This window comes from Pagrus pagrus (assembly GCF_965226575.1).
Source record: "Pagrus pagrus genome assembly, chromosome: 9".
NCBI classification, from domain to species: Eukaryota; Metazoa; Chordata; class Actinopteri; order Spariformes; family Sparidae; genus Pagrus; species Pagrus pagrus.
Window position 1 is genome coordinate 25,460,361 of NC_140193.1, and position 18,798 is coordinate 25,479,158.

Below are 18,798 nucleotides of genomic sequence, written 5' to 3' on the forward strand. Positions count from 1 at the left end.
TTGTGTGTCATTGGCCTCATTTTAGTCATCCTCCTCCATCTCCTCCTCTGCTCTGATCTCACTGCCCAAGTAGGAAGGTTGCCTAAATGTCTAAAAGTGAAAAAAAAGTCTGCCATTATATAACATCTATCTATCTGAGTATCCATCTTTCTGTCTACTCTCTCTTCATTTTTTTCTCTCCTCTCCCTAAGGAACTGTTGTGATACACAAGAGGACCGATGGCAGATAATTATCTAGATCTAATGAATTGCCTTTCCAGGACATTCGGCCAGTGGGACAAAGTTGTGACCCAAAATTCAGTGGAGCCCGCTACTGAGGCCAACCAAGAGTCAACTAAAGTGGGTCAGTGTTTCAGGAGCCAAATGGAGGACTCAAACAAACAGGAAAGTAAAGTCAGGGGGGAGAAAACTCCTATATACAGTCCTGGACAGTTTCATTTTTCAGGTATGAATTTGTCCTGCAGTGATTTCACAGGGGCTTTTATTGGATCCTCATTTTGCTTTAATTAAAGCTCAGCAGAAGAGACTAAACACAGTATAGCCCCAAGACTCAGTGAGAAATTATTTTGGGAAAATACAGTTTTGAGTTAATCACATTTTATTTCCATCATCGGTGCAGAGAGTACAGCTCTTTAGGAGTTTAAATAGAAATAAAGCAGTATAAGCACATTTAATGAGAACCTTAAAGAACTGCCAAAATCTTTTCTGGAGACAAAATGTTGAGCTAAAATTCACAGAGTGCTCCTTTCTGTTCAAAGTATATAAATAGATCTCTTATTTCACAGATCACGGAGTATATCGACTGTGCTTGAAGGAGTGGAAGCTGGTCATTCTGGATGATTAGCCTGTGCATAAATTCTTGCTAATGAGTGAAAACACGAGTCTGAAGAGTGCTTTCCACAGCCTAATGAGCCAGTCAAACATCTGCACATTGTCCTGGGACTTCTTTTATGACTGCTATAGGCTTGTATTTATAGACATCCATCAGTATGTGATTGTTTTTTGATTGTGCACACAACCAGATATGTGTGCTGCCAACACACTGCAGAGGAAATAATTTTTGATGCCATGTTTGATTGCTTGAGGCAACTTAAAGCTCCACTAATCAAAAAACTCACACAGTGAAAACAAGCTGCCTGGAACAGAATGGCAAACAAAGTTAGCAACTAGCTGGTCAGGACACTGGGACATTTAGCTGCTAAAAAGCTCGGATCTCGGAGACCAAACCAGAGCTAATAGGAGACTTACATTCATCTCCACTAAGGCAACTGTATATCAGCCAAAACAAATTTACTGATTTATCAGTTAATGCATCTTTTAACCTGCATAAAATCATCATTTTGGTCACTTTAAGCACCACATTATAAAGTCAAAGAATAAACGTGTTTTTATAGATCCAGCCAACAATTAAAGGTGCTATACGTAAGAGTTAGTCACCTTGAAATCATACTCTCAAAAAATAGGGGCAGCATATCACCCAAGTAACTGCTAACCATTTCCAACTGTGTTCTTTTTATACATCGATGATTGTAGCCACTGTTAGCTCAGTTAGCCATGCAGCAAGCCAGACTACCAAGTTGGTGTTGGTTTTTACACCACTAGCACCGGAGCTTTGGACCGCTGGGAGAAAGAGGTTTTCAGGCCCAGGGCTACCTGGTTAGCATGCTAGCTTCAGTAGCTATCTCTTCAACACAAAACGTAGACGTCTTTGACATAGCATCAAAACTGCTATTTCTTTACATTCTGTTGAAAATGTTTTGAACTAAAAGTCTTACATATTGCACCTTTAATATCACTCTGCTATAGGTCTGTTTCTATCTCCAACAACCCTTGGAGGGAAGTATCTGGTTGTTAAGCCACTAGATGCTCCACTATCTTTCACGATGGATGTTAACTTTGCAGCTGCAGCTGGACACCGGGTTGATGAGAGCAGTGAGAGTGACCCAAAACAGTAAAGATGCCATGAAACCAAAAGTTCTGAAAGACAACAAAACTCTCCACCGAGCTGAGGGGAAGTCCAGGAGGCCATTTGAGGTCATGTAAAAATATTGATTAGAGCTTTAACCAAGCGTAACTTAACAAGCATAAAAGCAGACACAGCCTCTTTACTAAACAATTATGTCCAAGATAGATGACATTGTGACAAATTCATCAGTGTTCTGCAGCTAAGTTTAGCTCCTGCAGTCGGTAGAGCAGCAGCAAGTGGGCTCCAGCTCTTATTGATAGTTACAGCTCATCTCTCTTCTCCCACGGCAGCTCCCTTCAATTAACCTGCTGCAGACTGCACTGGGGAGAGAAGAAGCAGCAGGGGGACGGCTATATAAAGTAAACTGTGATTAAAATGAAACTTGAGCTCCAGACACAGAACGTCAAATAGATGAAGAAATAAAAATACCACGAGTAGCTAATGTGCTCTGCAGGAGCTCCGCTGCCTAGTCACGCTGCTCGTGCTGCCGCCAACAACAACCTCAAATCCACTTCCCATGAGCACGGCGAACAGCGTGGCACCTGCCATTCGGGGAGCGGCCCCGCCCCCTCTGCAGCAGTCCATCACTCCGCCGGGTGAAATGAAAACACTGCTCCTCCACAGCCTCTGCCTGTCAGCCCCTGACAGCCTGGGGACTGATGGGATGACGTCATTGTAAACACACACACACACGCGCGCACACAAACACACACACACACACACAAACACAGGGTGATGGATGCCTTTGCGATGAATCATGGCTTGGGGCATTACCATCTTTTCGGCAGGGCCCCGTCTCCAAGGATCCCCATCGGCTTAACCCGCTGACCTTCACCAGAGAGTGCCCCTTCCCCTCCCTCGCCCTCCCCCGCTCTCTGTCCATCTCCTCTTCTTCACACCACTTTGGAACAAAGCCACACTCACACAGTCTGTGAGAATGCCAGCTCCGCCTCAACATCCTCCTCCCTCAAATACCTTCCCTCTGTACCCAGCCCTGAATGGCCCGGCTGCAGAATGAATTAGAGCTGCAGAATGTGTGGGCAGGATTTTCACTGAGAAGTGTCCTGATTAACAACAATCCAGCATCAAGGGGAAAAGAATATTTTTACACATTTTATGTTGATACTGAGGTTCTCATTTGATATAATTAATCATTCATTTTGTAATGCAGAGGAACAGCTCAGAGTGTAGGTTCACTTCACACTGCAGTCTGACTTCAGCTTATTGAAAAAAATTGCAAAGATTTGCAACAAAACAAAATAAAATGATGTATAAAATGTTAGATTTTAGAACACAATATGAAAATATATTGAAAACTGAAACAAAAATCTCATGTAAATAAAAGAATAGATCTGCTTTTGTTAAATGAGCCCTTTTGACCTTTCCCCTGTTGTGTTTCAGCCTTGTTTTGTTTTAGGCACAAGAACTACTTGGTTTTTTGAGTGACATCCACTAGTCATCTTGTAATGAGCTTGTTTACGTCACTTCTGTATTAAAGTCCACGAAGCAGGAGTAGGAATGCTTTAGTTTCCTTTTCTAATAGACATTAATTCAGGAAGCACAGACACAAGTGGGAGAAAGACAACATGCTGCACATAGTTAAGCAGCAACCAGGGATCTGTTAAAATGCTTGTAGAGTAAGACTTCCTAAAACACCTCCAGCAGACTTCTGTACCATGACAGAGATGTGATGGAGTCATAGTGCAGCTAGAAGGCAACACATCCAGTGGGCGTGTGGGGTCAAAGGTTTTCTGGCAAAATAACAACATGTATACTTTTCCCTTTGCTCCGTCAGACTCAAACATCAGGCAAACATCAACGTAGGCTAAAGGTATACTATGCAGGGTTTTCTTGAAAAAACAATGGATAGACTCATTCAAAAGAAATCTCCTCTCAATCATCACTTATGACCCACTAGAAGTGTGTGGCGGTGTCTGTATCTACAGAGACCCTGTCCTCTGCCTCCACTCTCTTATTTTCTTAGTATTGTGTTGTGTTCAGGATGTTTAAACCTTTCAGCAGCGGTGTGCGGCACCCAGCCAATAACAGCACGAGGTTGGGAAAAAACGTAGCGACCAGGTTACACTGCCCTCTCTGTAAAGAGCTGCAGGTCGGTTGACATGAAACACTTTTAGAAAACAGCGTTTTATGTCCCTGATTTCCTACTTTCTCCAGCTTATACTGCTCCCTCTCCTCATTCACTATCTAGCACCATCGACCACCACTGCTCTCTCTTTCCCGTTGAGCCTGGGAGGAGGGGCCGACTTTCACAACCAGCAACCAACAACAAATCCTTCATAATATAATTCATATGTTTAAGGCAGTTGAGTACTGATTTATCATGATGAACTCGTACAAATATCAGTATCAAATTTGCAGCTTTTATAGACACAGGTATGAATCACTCCTTGGCACCACCTTGGTGCACAAAATACAAGACAATTAAAGGGTCGTCTTACAGACATTTTTCACGCTTGAATAGGCCCGGGGCTAGGGAGCCTGGTTATTATCTGTGCCTGCAGCCTCGGATGCATGTTAGAGTTCATTTCCATCTATTAGCAAGGCCAACAGCCATGTCTTCTCCCTGCCATCAATTCCCAATCCAAACCGAAGCTTGACACCCAATTTCTCCCAATATCAACACTCCTTCCTCACAACATGAATGTCTCACCCCCGGCATCTTTCTTAAAAGCGCGAGGAGAAGGGGAAACATGAATTTTTAATAGGCAAATAAAAAAAGCAAAAAAATAAAATAAATGAAAAAACATAATTAGTGGCAGGAAAGAAGATGGCTCATTTTTACTGTGTCTGGGCTCCAGAATGAATTCTATTTTTACAGGAAGCGGAGAGTAAGAGGAGAAAAGAAGAGACGGAGAGCAGGAAACACTAATGAAGTAAAGAGAGTGTGCGAGCAGCGACGGCTGCGAATGCGGTCGTTCCTGAAAAATGTGGCACTGTGTTGATAAGGCTGCTGACACACCGTTAACATCATGTGTGACAACTAATTATAACTCATGAATATTGTAAATAAGTGTGTCAGGGGAGTAATGGGTATTTGAATAGAAACTGTCTGGCACTTGTTACAGTCAAGATAGATTTGTATAGCAATGTAATGAGATTGGACTATGTGAGTTTAGTCTAAGTATGAAAAATAGGACAAATGTTAAACAATTTTCAAACATTGAGCCTTTAAAGTTAAGAATCTGAATAACAGCCTACACAAAGTAATAGTTAAGCTGGTAGTTAATCTGTTAATCGTACATGATGTCTTTAAAAGCAGTGGAATAGAATTTAAATAGTCTGATTAAAACTCTCTGAATGTCAAAATATATGTAAAATATTAGTCTGACTCTCACCACATTGACAGTTGATTCTTTCACCAGTCAGGACATTTTAGAGGAACATTTCCTTTACACATGCATTTATTCAACATGCTCCGGGGCATAAACAACATATAAAGAGGTTTATTTATCATTCATGGAAGCAGGTCATTTGCAAATCAGGAAACTGGAAGATATATTTATCGGGAGGGAAACATATCAGTGTCTCATAAACTACCTCCTCATGTTTTCCTCCTCAGTCATCCTGCTACACTCCACCGCAGGCTTTTTCCTCTAAATGTTACATCACCACTGAGACAGCGTGAAAAAATTTCCATATTCACCAACCACCTCACTGAGAGAGAGATCATCTATCGACAGTATCTGCTCTCTTCAAGGTGTCCTCCCTTCAGAGCCTCCTACATTTACAGACTGTTGATTCTTCCTCTCATTTCCAACCCTTTACTCCTCAACGTGATTCCCCCTTTCCATCGACTGTCTTCGTCTATGTCATCTGCTATATTAAGCATCGACCCACACCCAACACGCACACACACACATGCGCACACACACACACACAACTTGACAATATGGCCAGTTTTGGCACAAATTGCTGCCCAGGTGGTGCAGAGGAGAAACCCTCAGGAGTGAACACCACTGGCAGTGTTCACAGGTGGGAAACCTGTGACGCACCGTGTGCTCGTCCAACCCACCTGTCAGACAGACTGTTGATATAACACAGCTCAGTGTAACCCAATCCATCACTTCATCTTCACACTGATACTCTGTGCGTCCCTTTAAGAAAGTCACACTACCTCCTGCTTTGATGAAGAAACTGGTACTTGAGTATTTGTAGCTTAATAACTAATGAGTATGTTGTCATGCAATCAGCTTTTAGAAATCACATTAACTGTTGTTTATTGATCCCAAGTTGTTTCTTTACCAAAATGTTATCGTCTTTATTTCCTGTTTGGTTTGCTGGGTTTGAATGATGTAACATTTTGCAATTAAAATATCTAAAAACGACCAGACGTGCTCTAGATTCTGTTGAGTTGTGTTGCCAAATCATCACAAATGTTTCCAACAATGTTCAAACCCATACAAGCTGTTATTTCACACAAGGTAACGTTTCACTCGAGGTGCGTTTCATTACATTGCTGGTGAACGTGAGAAAATACAAAACTTTCGAACTTTACCTCGTACGTGAAAATTTCTGCCTGACTCACATCCATAGATTTTCAGCAATGATGGTTGTTTAACAGTGAAGACAACATCTCCCATGATCCCACACGACTTATGTCTTTTGATTTATTTTGACTGAGAGACCCCTAGTGGCAGAAATGACTTACTGTATTTTAAGTTTAACGTGTTTTGTCACACAGAAAAATAGGAAACACAGCACTCCTCTCTTTAGTGATGGCAGGTGAGACATGTTGTGTTTGCTCCGACTCATTTCTAGAAGGAGCTGCTAAACCATTGCCAATTTCAATCAATAAAGTATTTCTCATTCCGATTTAACCATAGGATGTCCAAGGAACATATTCAATGTGACAAAGGAAAATGACATTCATATGAAGCACTTTCTGACAGACCTGCATACCAAGCAAACTGAGCTGGTGCACAATTTAGTGCAGCAGGCAGCTCTGTAGGAATTCTGTAGAACTCAGCAAGAAATTAAATAATTTATTCAAAATGGCTGCGACATATATTCGTATCTACAAACGTCACTGTTACAGCTGTCGGGGAGCACATGTAATGTTAAACAGCCTGTATGCATTTTTAACTCGTCCACAGAGATTATTTTGTTATTTTTGAGTGTCTTCATATTCAGCACAAACAAACTTTTTATTAGTTTCTTCTTGGGTTGAACTTGCTGAAGCTGCTCTGTTGTATTCTCATTTCTGATCGTTTGAGGCTAAACTCAATCCCAAATAAACGTAATATCTGTGGGACACACTGTGTGAGTCCCTGGTTTGATTGCAGCTGGTGTGCATGTCAAACCTCTCTCTCCGCTTGTTTCCTGTCTGCCTCTCCACTACCAACTGTCCAATAAAAGACAAAAATTCCCCAAAAATAATCTAAATAAAAAAAGGCTTTGTTGTTTCCGCACTGCTATTGATTTTATTTGTATCTAATTGTGACATCCTGGCATCTGGACTTCCATGAGAAAAAGTTTGAATCGTATCATAAAAACATTATTTTGTAGTTGTTGTTGTCATCTGACATATACTCGTTGTGAGCTTGAGGCTGCATGTGTGTTATGCCCTGCAGCCAGAGCTGTTGGCTGGCAAACCAGTGTCGAGTAGTCAGAAGTAAAAGTTTGGATGAAATTAGCTTTTGGCAAAAAACTTGAAAAACTGTTGTTACTGGAGAACGCTGCCGGTGTCGCCTGGAGGGACGTGCCTTTTGAGACCTGAAAATGCTTTGTCATCAGAAGTGTCTTCAATAAAATGAAGGTAAAATCAGTCCTTCAATACTGAGTATATGTATGGATCTGTTGTGGCAGAAAGGTTCGGACAGGATTCCATCAACCCAAGCACGGACAAAACACTATAATGCAGTTTTTGAACTTCAGCAGCAGAACTTCAGAGGTGCTGCCAAATGCAAATCATCTCACCACGCCTCGTCCTTTCCAAATGCCTTGCTGGGATATCATTTTTTAAAACTGCTGACTGCTGTTAATTTACTGTGTGAACTCGTTCATTTCACACACTCTCAACGCTGTCAGATTTCTGTTTTATGAAGCTCAGTGTGCTCCAGTATCAGACATACAGAACTGCAAAAAGGTATTCATAGAAATTCAAAACTTTTAAAAATGCTTGCATTGGCACTGATCCCTGCATGTGAACCACTCAACCCTTCATCTGCCATAATAAATCTAAAAGACATTTTCAATCACAATATGAAGAAGCATATGATGATGAAGAAGCAGCAGAATCGTGTTCTGGAGAAATGTTCTTGTGACTACATGGGGAACTCATCAATCACTCGCAAAATAAACAACTGAATGAAATACGACTGAATAAACAGATAAATACTCACATAAACACAATAGGCTCTGATTCATTGTTATAAACATAAACACACACACACACAGACATGCACACATATATATATAAGCCACATACAAAACCACAGATGAATGAAACACGACTTTCAACACCCTTTTGTCTTGCAGCTCATTGTCTCTCAACACAGATACATGGACACACCCACATCCTCTCCATTGTGTTTTATTCTCTCACACACATACGCACGCACACACTTGTCAACCAGCAGCTCCTCTGTACCTCGTACCTCTCTCTCCCTGTCAAACACCGCTCTCTGACAGACTGAATCAGTGCAGCATGAGGTCACTGGCCTACACCTTCATCTACACGCTGCTGCAGACATGAAGGGAGGCTGTCTGGAGGTGTGTTCAGACTGAGTGGGTTCAGCACACAGGCCATTTATACAAGTTCAGATTGAATGCTGACATTGTTGTGAAATGCAGTAGGCAGTCAGACAGACAGACAGACAGACAGACAGACAGCAGGAGGGATGGGAGTCATTCAGCCATGAACACAACGCTACAAACGCACATGTAACATTTCAGCCTTCAAGTGAGGAGAGCAGCATTTAGACAAATGTTTCACCACACATCCAGTGAATACAGTTCGACTTATATGGCTGACTGCCCTCTTGAAAATGATTCAATTTCACACTAAGTCTAGTTATTGTTTCAAATTATGCAATGTACTGACAGAGCTAGGTATTACATATCATTTTGCTTTAATGTTAAATACTCAGCTACAGTACAGTCACCCAAATGTGTCCCAAGCACCATATTCTTTCAGATTTTTGGTGAAGTTCTGGTATGTGTGTTTGTGTTGATAAAAAAACTCAACTCTGATGCACCAACATGTTTGGAACATTTAGTTTAATGGAGGTAAGCGACAGAATAACCTATTTATACATCTCAAACTGGAAGGTATCTGAGCAGCACCAGTATCTAACAATACTCAATAACAACACCATCTGCCAGAGTTCAGGTATGAGCAACAGGGAAGAGGATCCACATGCAGGCAGGCAGAGCAGGTTGAATCAAAGGGGACTCAATGTCACTGAACAGGCTTACAGGCAGGCAGCGGGTCTAAATACAGATATAAACTACTGGCAGCATTTCTAGGACAAGAATAGGATACTGTACAGTACAGGCAGGAGTGGTTGAAACATCAGGGAAAAGAAGAAACTAAGACAAATAAATATAAACTCTGGCTTAATGAGAGAACAAGTGGCAGGTGTGCAGAGAGGGGGGCTCAGGGTGGGAGACACTGGGCATGTCCAAAGTTATACCCCTTTTCCACTGGTCAAAAATCCCACTTAAACCTCAGGCTTTTGGCAATAACATCAGGCTTTTGTGTACAATGGGAATGAGTAAACTCCGCATTTACACCCAGGTCAATTGACCACAGGTTTTTATCACCTTGGCTCGGCTTTGATCTAAACGTAAGACCCGGGTGAACACGCAAAATTTCGCCATGCAAAGTAATGACGCATTATCAACATCCAGTGGAGCACGTAATTAAGGAAGGAATTTGGGATGCATATATTAAGGATGTTTTATTACTAGACACAGTGTTGGAGGTAGAGCCCTGTTCATTCCTATGAAAGCTGCTTGGATATTGTTTTGAAGCCAAAAAAGTTCGACTTCCCAGTTGTGAAAATACCTGGATCGACCTTCTGTCACAATTAGTCTATTGTAGTTTTCTCTTCTGTTACAACTGTTTCCAGCATATTCATGAAGTGAAACGTGATGTCTAATAACGCCAATGCCAACCGTAACCCTAACCCTTCAGATAAAAATCACAGACAGACCTTGCCTGCGGGAAGTATGGCCAATAGGTGACTTTTAGCGGGTTGACCTGCGTTTAAAAAAGCCATGTAGACCTGTTTATTTTGGTGAAAAAAGTGCTATAAGAGAGAGGCAAACTGAAAAATTATTTTTTGATCCTAGTTGAATTTTGCCATGAATTAAACGAATGATGATTGTGAATTCAAAAGATCATTTTTGAGAAAGTCTCAGTTTTTCATCAAACTAATGAAATATCTGACTGAAAATACTTAAACATAGTAGAGCTGCTAATGTATACCAGCAGCCCACAAAACTAACCAACTCTCCTTTCACATAACTGCAGTTGTCAATATGAGCAGATTTATTGTGATTTCATCTTTTTTACTAACTTTTCTGAGCCCAGTTGGCGGCCGTGTTGGTGTCGGTGACCTGTTGAGCAAAATTATTTACTATTACTTTACTATTTTGAAATTCTATTTTGTTTTTTACTTGCTTATTTCTTATTGTCTTCTGTATTTATATTTTATTCACTCTCTCTATAGTGTGATATTTCTGTTCTAGAAGGAGCTACTATAATGTACCAATTTCCCGTAGGTGACCTCCTCTGTTCAATGACGGTCGTTCCAGCTTGGCCTACGGCATTACTTATCACCCACCCACAATACAGTACTGAGTTCCCTCCCCAGACAGCTTAACAAGCATTCACACCTGGGCTCACCTAGCCCTCGCAACCCACATGAAGGCCGGCTGGGTCAACGACCCACAAGTGGCCCTAGGGACTCTGAAACTCGGAGCTCACACATGTCCTTAACGACTCTGTAAGGACACTCCCACACAGAGTTTAAAAGCCTGCAACTCCCCTCCAGTTAGTTAGAACTGAGGAAGCCTCTTGGATGAGAGGTGAAATGTCTTCAACAAACTGAAACAAGCCTATGATACAGCACTTAGATTTACCATCACCTGGATGACTGAGAACCTTCATCAACATGTATAAATGACAACCCTAACCCTTCAATCAGAAAACCTCTGATCAAAGACACATCTAGCAATGATCCGACCAGCCGTCTGTCAACATGTTCACATTGTGGCCCACAACCACTCAGTGGTGATCAGTGCCAACACCTGGAAAATACTCAAAACTGCTTTTGTGGTAGTCTCACACACAAAAGGTGAAAACATTACCATCCAGCACTGTTGCAACATGCAATCTGACCAAGCCTTCAGTGCAAACTTTTAGAGCTTGACTTTTTTTTAATACTTTTTGATACTTGGTGTAATACATGATGAATATTTTTATGTAGACATAGTCCTCCGAGGTAACTATGAGGTCAGACCGCTGTATAAAGGATTCCGAGCTGTTCAGAACTGCTTTCATGCTCAACAAGGCATGAAAAGAGAACAAATTGTTCAAGAAATCCATTAGCAATTACATAAGAAGAGTTACATGCAATTCTTCCCTCAGAAATATGGAATAAACATATTAATTTCTATGATTTTTCAAGAGAATTAATAAAGTAACTGTTTTACAGTCCCAGGTTGAAGCGATCACAGCTGGGAAGAGGAAGCTGTTTCCTCCTCGTCTGATGTGAGTGTTGAATACATTGGATGGTTCAGTATGTGCTAACAGCCTGTATGTGGTTGCCCACTCACCCTGCTGCTGCCTCCCACTCACTGTAATTCCACATTAGGGAGGCTGACAGGTGAAAGCAGACAGTCTCTCCATGACCAACCAACCAGCACACTGGATTATTCCTGCTCTTCCTCACTTACTGTACTGTGCACCCACACACATACACACAGAGATGCAGGTAGCACAGATCACTGTGCACACTAACATTGTATTAATGCCCATGGCATATACATCATGATTTTCGGTTATCATTAGAAAGGACGTCTAGCATTGATTATTTGGAAACAGAAGTGAAGATTTTTAAATGAGCCAAAATCTGATTCTAGTAAAATGCTTAATAGTTAAACCTTAAAAAAATATATAATTACATTGAGGGACTCTGGTGCATAATCAGCAGCTGTCTCTGGACTCTCTGGGGTCCGAAACACCAAGCAGACAGGTGGCACTTCTTCATCAGTGTGCGTCCAACCATTGTCTGTAGATTTTGAGTTGTGTCCGACACTGTTGGCTGTCTCATCAGTGACCATTTGGCCAATTCAACACGTCGAAGGCTGCGGCAGTAAATGTGAGACAGCTGATTGGCTGTTCACTCTACTGAAGCTTAGTGATTTCACTCACTTAGTGCATTTTGTTATTCTCTACTCTCTTCTCCAAACTGAAGACCACAGGCTGACAACGCTTGGCCAAAGAGAAGCAAACTAAAATGTGTGCTGCCAGAACACCTTTTTTTGGAATGTTCTCAGTTATAAGTGGGAGACTTTATAAAAACACTTTCACTGTGTAATGAAGATCTGCTCCTGTTTATTAGTCTGTTTATGGATTACAAACGCAGACTCTTTACTCATCATTTCCACTCAGGCAGAAGACACCAGGTATCATATCTATTTGTCTTCATTCAGGGTTATACTAGGATCTTAGACTCAACCCCATTTCCATTTTTTACCCCCTCATTTCTGAGTGCTCCCCTGTCCTTCAAAACAGAGTTACAAGGGGAAGTGGTTGAGATTCCCCCCTATAAATGGGACAACCCTTCAAAAGCCTCATATACATGAGGTAACTACAGTCGCACCCCACTTGAATTCAGTCAGAACTTAACTTGGGTCAAACTGTGAAACATGGAAATATGTCAAAATGCGCGGCTGTCTTGGTTTGAGTTTGTGTTTCAGTTATTTCCTGTTTTATTTTGTAGTTTTCTCCTCATGTGTCATGTTTTGCTTTTCACTTCCTCTCTTTGTCCCCACCTTTTTTCCTGCTCACCTGTGTTTCTTTAGTCCCTGTGTGTTTAAGCCTGAGTTTCTCTCTAGCTCTTTGTCAGTTCGTCTGTTGTTGTCATGTGTCTCTTCTGTTCCTGTTCTGTGTCCCTGTGTTAGTCCTGTTCCTTGTGTTCCCAGTGTTTCTGTGGTTTGTACACTTTTTTTTTCAGGTTTTGTAATTGTTTGACTTCTTAATTCTTGAATTTTCCTGCTTCCTGTGTTGTCTTGTCATCTACATTTTGTTCTTGAATTATTGATATTGAAATATTATTTGAGTTTGGATTTTCAGCTTTATGTTAATAAAAATGTGTTTTGCGTTTGGGTGCCATTTTGTTCAACCTTGATATGGACTGATAATGAATTTATGAGGCCGATATTTAATTGAGATCAAGATAACAAATCAGTGAGTGGGGCAAACTTTACAGTTGAAAAACAAACTTGTCTAGGCTCTGTGGTGGACGACATAAGGCAAATGCCAATGTCTATAATACACTTATATCTGCTGATAAGTCAAGGTCTGTTATATCACCCTGCTCTTCCAAATCTGTGTCTATAGCCTATGTAGTATGTACAGTACCATGAACATGTTGCTTTATGACAGAATAAAATCAAAGCAACCCAAATCATTTTTCACTGACAGCAGCCAACGCAACAGTTTTCTGGCATGTAGGGACACAAACCCGTGAGAAAAAACCCTTTGCAAACAGCAAAAACCCTGATGAGCCGTGTGTATACATGCAGGTACCACAACAAAACCATTCTGTATGCCATTAGAGATGGTTATTCTTTCCCTGCCGGCTCACCAAGCTGCAGCACATTACAGGCTGACAAGTAGCCTCCTCTTGCTCTCAGCTCTGTAGCTCACAGATTATCCCTTCATTCTGACAAAGACGGCATCAATAATTAAATCTCCAGCCAAATTGCAGCACAGAAATTACCGATGAGTGTGAATGAAATCAGCCACGAGTCATCAAACGCAGGGCAAGCGAGCGGCGCTTGATACTGTGGGCGAATCAAGGGTGTGAATATCTGAGAGGGTCAGCTTAGTGTTAGTCCCTGTGGCCTTTCATTCATTTTGATCCACCGCTTCCTCCACCAATCCACTCTGCTCTCCAGCTCTGTGACCGCTGCGGCTGTATGCGACATGCATAATGTAGATGAGAAATCATAGCCATACATGGAATACATTTCCCACCTGCGTGAGAAAAGGTCAGTGTGTCTTCAGCAAATGCAAATTCCTTCTGTCCAACAAAAACACCTACAATAACAGATGCATTTATGTGTCTTCTGGCGCACTGGGACGTTCCCAACAACCTCTGCTGATGAGGGAGTTTGCACAAGGCATTTCCTGTTTGAAGAAGCAAGCAGTGACACTTGACTGATTGACCGCTCAGGTCAGCTCTGCTCTCCTGACCCATGATCCACCTCCGGGACACGATGCTCTCTGGGACCGAACAACAGCAAACAGTCAAAGCAGCTGTTCAACCAGGCAGTAACTGCCCTGAGACAGACCTAAATCCTTCATGTAACTGGTGATTTTTTAACTTCCTTACAATACCTTGAAAAAATATCAATATTCTATATCATGTTCAACACCACAGGGAAAAATTGACACAGCAAAATTACGTAATTGTTAAATATCACACTTTCCTACGAAACATTGTTTTTTTTGCCTTTACATCAGGCCTTAATGCCTTACTTAAAAATAATGCAGAGTTTCCTGCACTAACGTTATGCACATTACCTCCACAAACACAAGTTATTCCTGACAGGAGGCTGCTACATGTAGAACATAATTTAGTTTAAAAAACATCATAAACATACATACAAATCAGTGATGCTTAAATACACCTGTCACTGTCAGATTTAACTATCTTTAGCTTCAACCCACCATTTAAGGAGCACTCTGTAGTTTAGGTAAAGAAATGTTAATGAGAAGAGAAAGATCTTCATTGGCTGATTTTTTACTTATATGTGGCGGACCCTGCCACCTTTCTAGCTTCAAGCAGTGATCTGGGACCTTATTTTCCTCTGAGAACAGCTTGTTTATTCACTGATGGAAACGTTTCAATTATCACCTCTTTAATATTGTAAATATAAAAAATTCTCAGTTTAAATTTCTTCTCTGAAACTACAAAGCGCCCCTTTCACAGCGTGTATGACAGAATTTAAGCTCTGTAATTGGATGTTTCTCGTTGGTGTAGAGAAAATTGATTTGATCATCTGCGTTGTACTAAAATAGTTGACCTAAAATTTTGGGGTCAACTTTGGTTCAATTCACAAAATCTAGCGCTGTGTTTTGTTAACAGCTGAAATAAGGCTGTGATTCGTGCCTCTGACTGGATTCTTGTCCATGGCAACAGCTGAGATTGGTATTCATTTTATTATATACAGTATTTCATTATATTATATTATTATTGATAATGTAGTTTTTAGAGACTTCTGCCTTGCTCAAATTATAAACATGATTCCTCAGAAAGTATTTGAAACTGCTGGTCCTAACCTAAGCTTATAAGTTTTCTTCTCATGTGTCAGGTTTTGCCTTTACTTCCTCTCTTTGTCCTTTTCCCACCCTTTTTCCTGCTCACCTGTGTTTCATTTGTTAATTAGTCCCTGTGTGTTTAAGCCTGAGTTTCTCTTTAAGTTCGTCTGTTGTTGTCATGTGTCTCCTGTTCTTGTTCTGTTTCCCTGTGTCCATCCTGCATCCTCTGTTCTCCAGCCCTGCTCTACTCCTCATCTTCCCAGAGCTTAATTGGTTTGTACTTTATTTAGTTTTTGTATTTTTGTTCTTAATTCTTGGATTTGCTGCTGCCTGCGTCCTCCCTTTTGGACTTTGGTTTAAAGCTTTATTTAAATAAAGCTTGCTTTTAGTTCTTTACCCTGCCTGTCTACTGAGTGTCTTACATTTGGGAGTTCTTTGTTTCTATATTGAAAGAAAAATGAATGGTGAGAGTCAGTGCATTAACTAGGCTAATAAAGCACATACATCAGCCAAAACTTTGCAAGAAAAGTTAAAGTACCATGAAACTGCACAGGGAACACTCAGCAAGAGCAACAAATGAAAATGTATCAGTGTGAAAGTTTAAAACACAGATCACAGTGCAGCTTTGCTTCGGTGCCACTGTCAGCCAGTGTCCCAGCCTCACATCTGGTAAAGAGGTCTTTAGCTGTGAAGAGACAGACCATCATGTCGCACAGCAGGACAGCCTCCTGGGGGCTGCTCATCATCAGCCGGCTGTGGGAGCCGGAGACCACAGCTCAACTCGAACAACCTCGAACACAAACACCACGACAAGGACAAGTCCCAGGCCCCGAACTCACGAGGGACCGCTCCTGTCTCAGAACTCCTGACATGTTCTCAGTGAGAAAAGTAACAACAAACAAAAAGGAAAGTCTCCCACCTGGAAAATAAGGACACAAGAAAATAAAGGTGACCTGGAGAGCAAGGCTGAAAAAACAAGATTCTCCATTTATATCAGGGATAATGGCTGCTGAAATTGGATTTAACCAAGAACTGTATTTTTAGAAAGACTGAAATCAGGAAAAAAATATTTGCAGTCATCCATTTACACAGACCATTAACCCCCATGCATTTGGAAAAGGGACAAACCAATAAGAGGGAAACCTGACTGTGCTCTGCCACATGGAACACTGCAATTCAACAGCAGCACACCTCCGGGATCACAGTGAGGACGCTCAAAGAGATGACAATCAGAAGTCAAGCTGAACTTTATTTCACTGGTGTGCACATGTTTTCCCTCTCCCAGCATGCCTTGGTCTTACAGTGATGTGAGACGCCGGTTTGGATGAATGAGCAGCTTTGTCTCGGCATGTACGTCCATTATCGCGTGGAGCACTGAGGTAGGTGCACACAGCGCTGTTTGGAGGAAAGGTCTGCATATTGATGTACAACCTGATTGTTCTATACAATGGAAAACCAGTGGAGCGACATAATGAATGAGCGCAGAGAAACAGACTCATTGAGGAATAAACCTGAGAGAAATGCAACAGCAGCTTCACATCGGCAGCAAATATAATGTTCTTATGAGAAGAGAGCGGCCTGCTGATGTTTTCAGCAGATGGGATTTAGAGAATGGCAGAGGAGACGATAGAGAAAATAAGTCAGAGCCGGGATAGTGGAGCGGTGGGTGAAGGCAGGTGGATGGATGGAGACAGATATGAGGAGATCCAGACAGTAATATGGTGTTTATGTTCCACCTCCATGTTGCTGCTGTCTTATCTATGCAGGGATTATCTGATGGACTGACAAAGACCCCCCCCCCCCCCTCATCCTCTGACTTCTCTACACTTGCACGTAGTGCTCAGGGAGCAACAGACAAATGGATTCACTCCTGTCGCTGTCACTGAAAAGCTTGCTGGTGCAAGTGTACTTTTAACTTAAACTGTGTACAGTAATGTGAGGTCTTTTTCTAGCAAGACCTTTGTTTGTAATGAGTTCACGATTTCACACACATTTACTGTATTTTCTTTATTAATGCCTCTCACTAGACCTGAGCCTAGAGAATATTTATGTGCACATTCATGACTGTATCAAGGACCTCTTTTATGGTTGTTGTGAGTCATAATATTTGAAAAACTTTTTTTTGATTGCTCTGTTTTAAACCACCATTGAAAACTGACCCAATACTCACTGCAAGTGATCAACAACTGCTCCAGTATGTTTCTGCCAGGGACACTGTATAGACAGTATTACATCTGTACTACTGTGTACCTATTCACCTTAGATCACTCTGTACCAGTTTTCAGCTCCTCAGGTGCTTGTTGTGAATTCAAATAGATGAGATTAATGAGATTCCTTAGAAGCCTTTTGTAAGACTCAGAAGTTAGTTTTTTTAACAGTATTCACCGTTTTACATGATGCATCACAGCATAGAAAAGGCAATCTTCCAGGCCAAAAACAAGCCTAGCCTAGTCTGCTGCCTGCTCTCATCTTGAATTGGAGCATCTGCAGATTAATTCCATACACAATATGTGATGATTCACTGAAGTACGGCATGATGCGAGATGAAGACATCCCCATTTTTGTTATCTCTGTTGCCATCTTGACTTTATGCCCGCCTGCAGATCTGATTCTAGTTGATTGAGCTTCTCTACATGTGTCTGTTTATTTGTTTAATGTGATTTTACTTTATGTTTTTCATCTTTGCTGTATAAATGTGTTCTGCTTTATTTATTTTATGCTGCTGTACTCAGCCATTGAGACTAGAGACAACATTTGCGTGTATATACCTTCAAGACCTGGTGCGACGTTGGCGTGTATCTACATTTAGAGCCTGATGCAATGTGAGTCACTTACGAGACATGTGAATGAAGAATTGCATTGCGATTCGGTAATGAAAATTATAGCAAAGGCAATCATTTCCTCGAGACTGAAGCTCTTTAATGTTTTTTTATTTCCAGTATGGAGATATATAAGGAATATAAGTTTTTCAGAAAACCCACAGATTTGAGTTGGTTTTAAACAATGACTTAGGTCTTAACAGGCGCCTGAGGATGTCATTCACTTTTATCGTCCAACTGTTGAAAGCAGTAGTAGCATACATTTCATCTTTCATCACTTTTAGATTAAAAATGAATGGATAGGAAGCTATTGGCTAGCTAGTTTTTTGATTGCTAGCCCACTGAATATCTTGTAAAAGAAACTTTCCAATTGATTTTAATCACGAGTCAATGTTTTAACAACAGCAAACATTTGCTTTGTATTTCAAACACTGCTTCACATTTGTAAGTTTACTCACATGCAACAGCTACCACACCTACAACGAGCAGAAGCTG

The 18,798-nt window shown here is 41.2% G+C and overlaps 1 protein-coding gene across 6 annotated transcripts in view; it reads right to left on the reverse strand.

Annotated features, from left to right (window-relative positions):
* sema5ba (sema domain, seven thrombospondin repeats (type 1 and type 1-like), transmembrane domain (TM) and short cytoplasmic domain, (semaphorin) 5Ba) overlaps positions 1-18,798 on the reverse strand; it is a 188,035-nt gene that overhangs the window by 69,205 nt on the left and 100,032 nt on the right. The window lies entirely within an intron of this gene.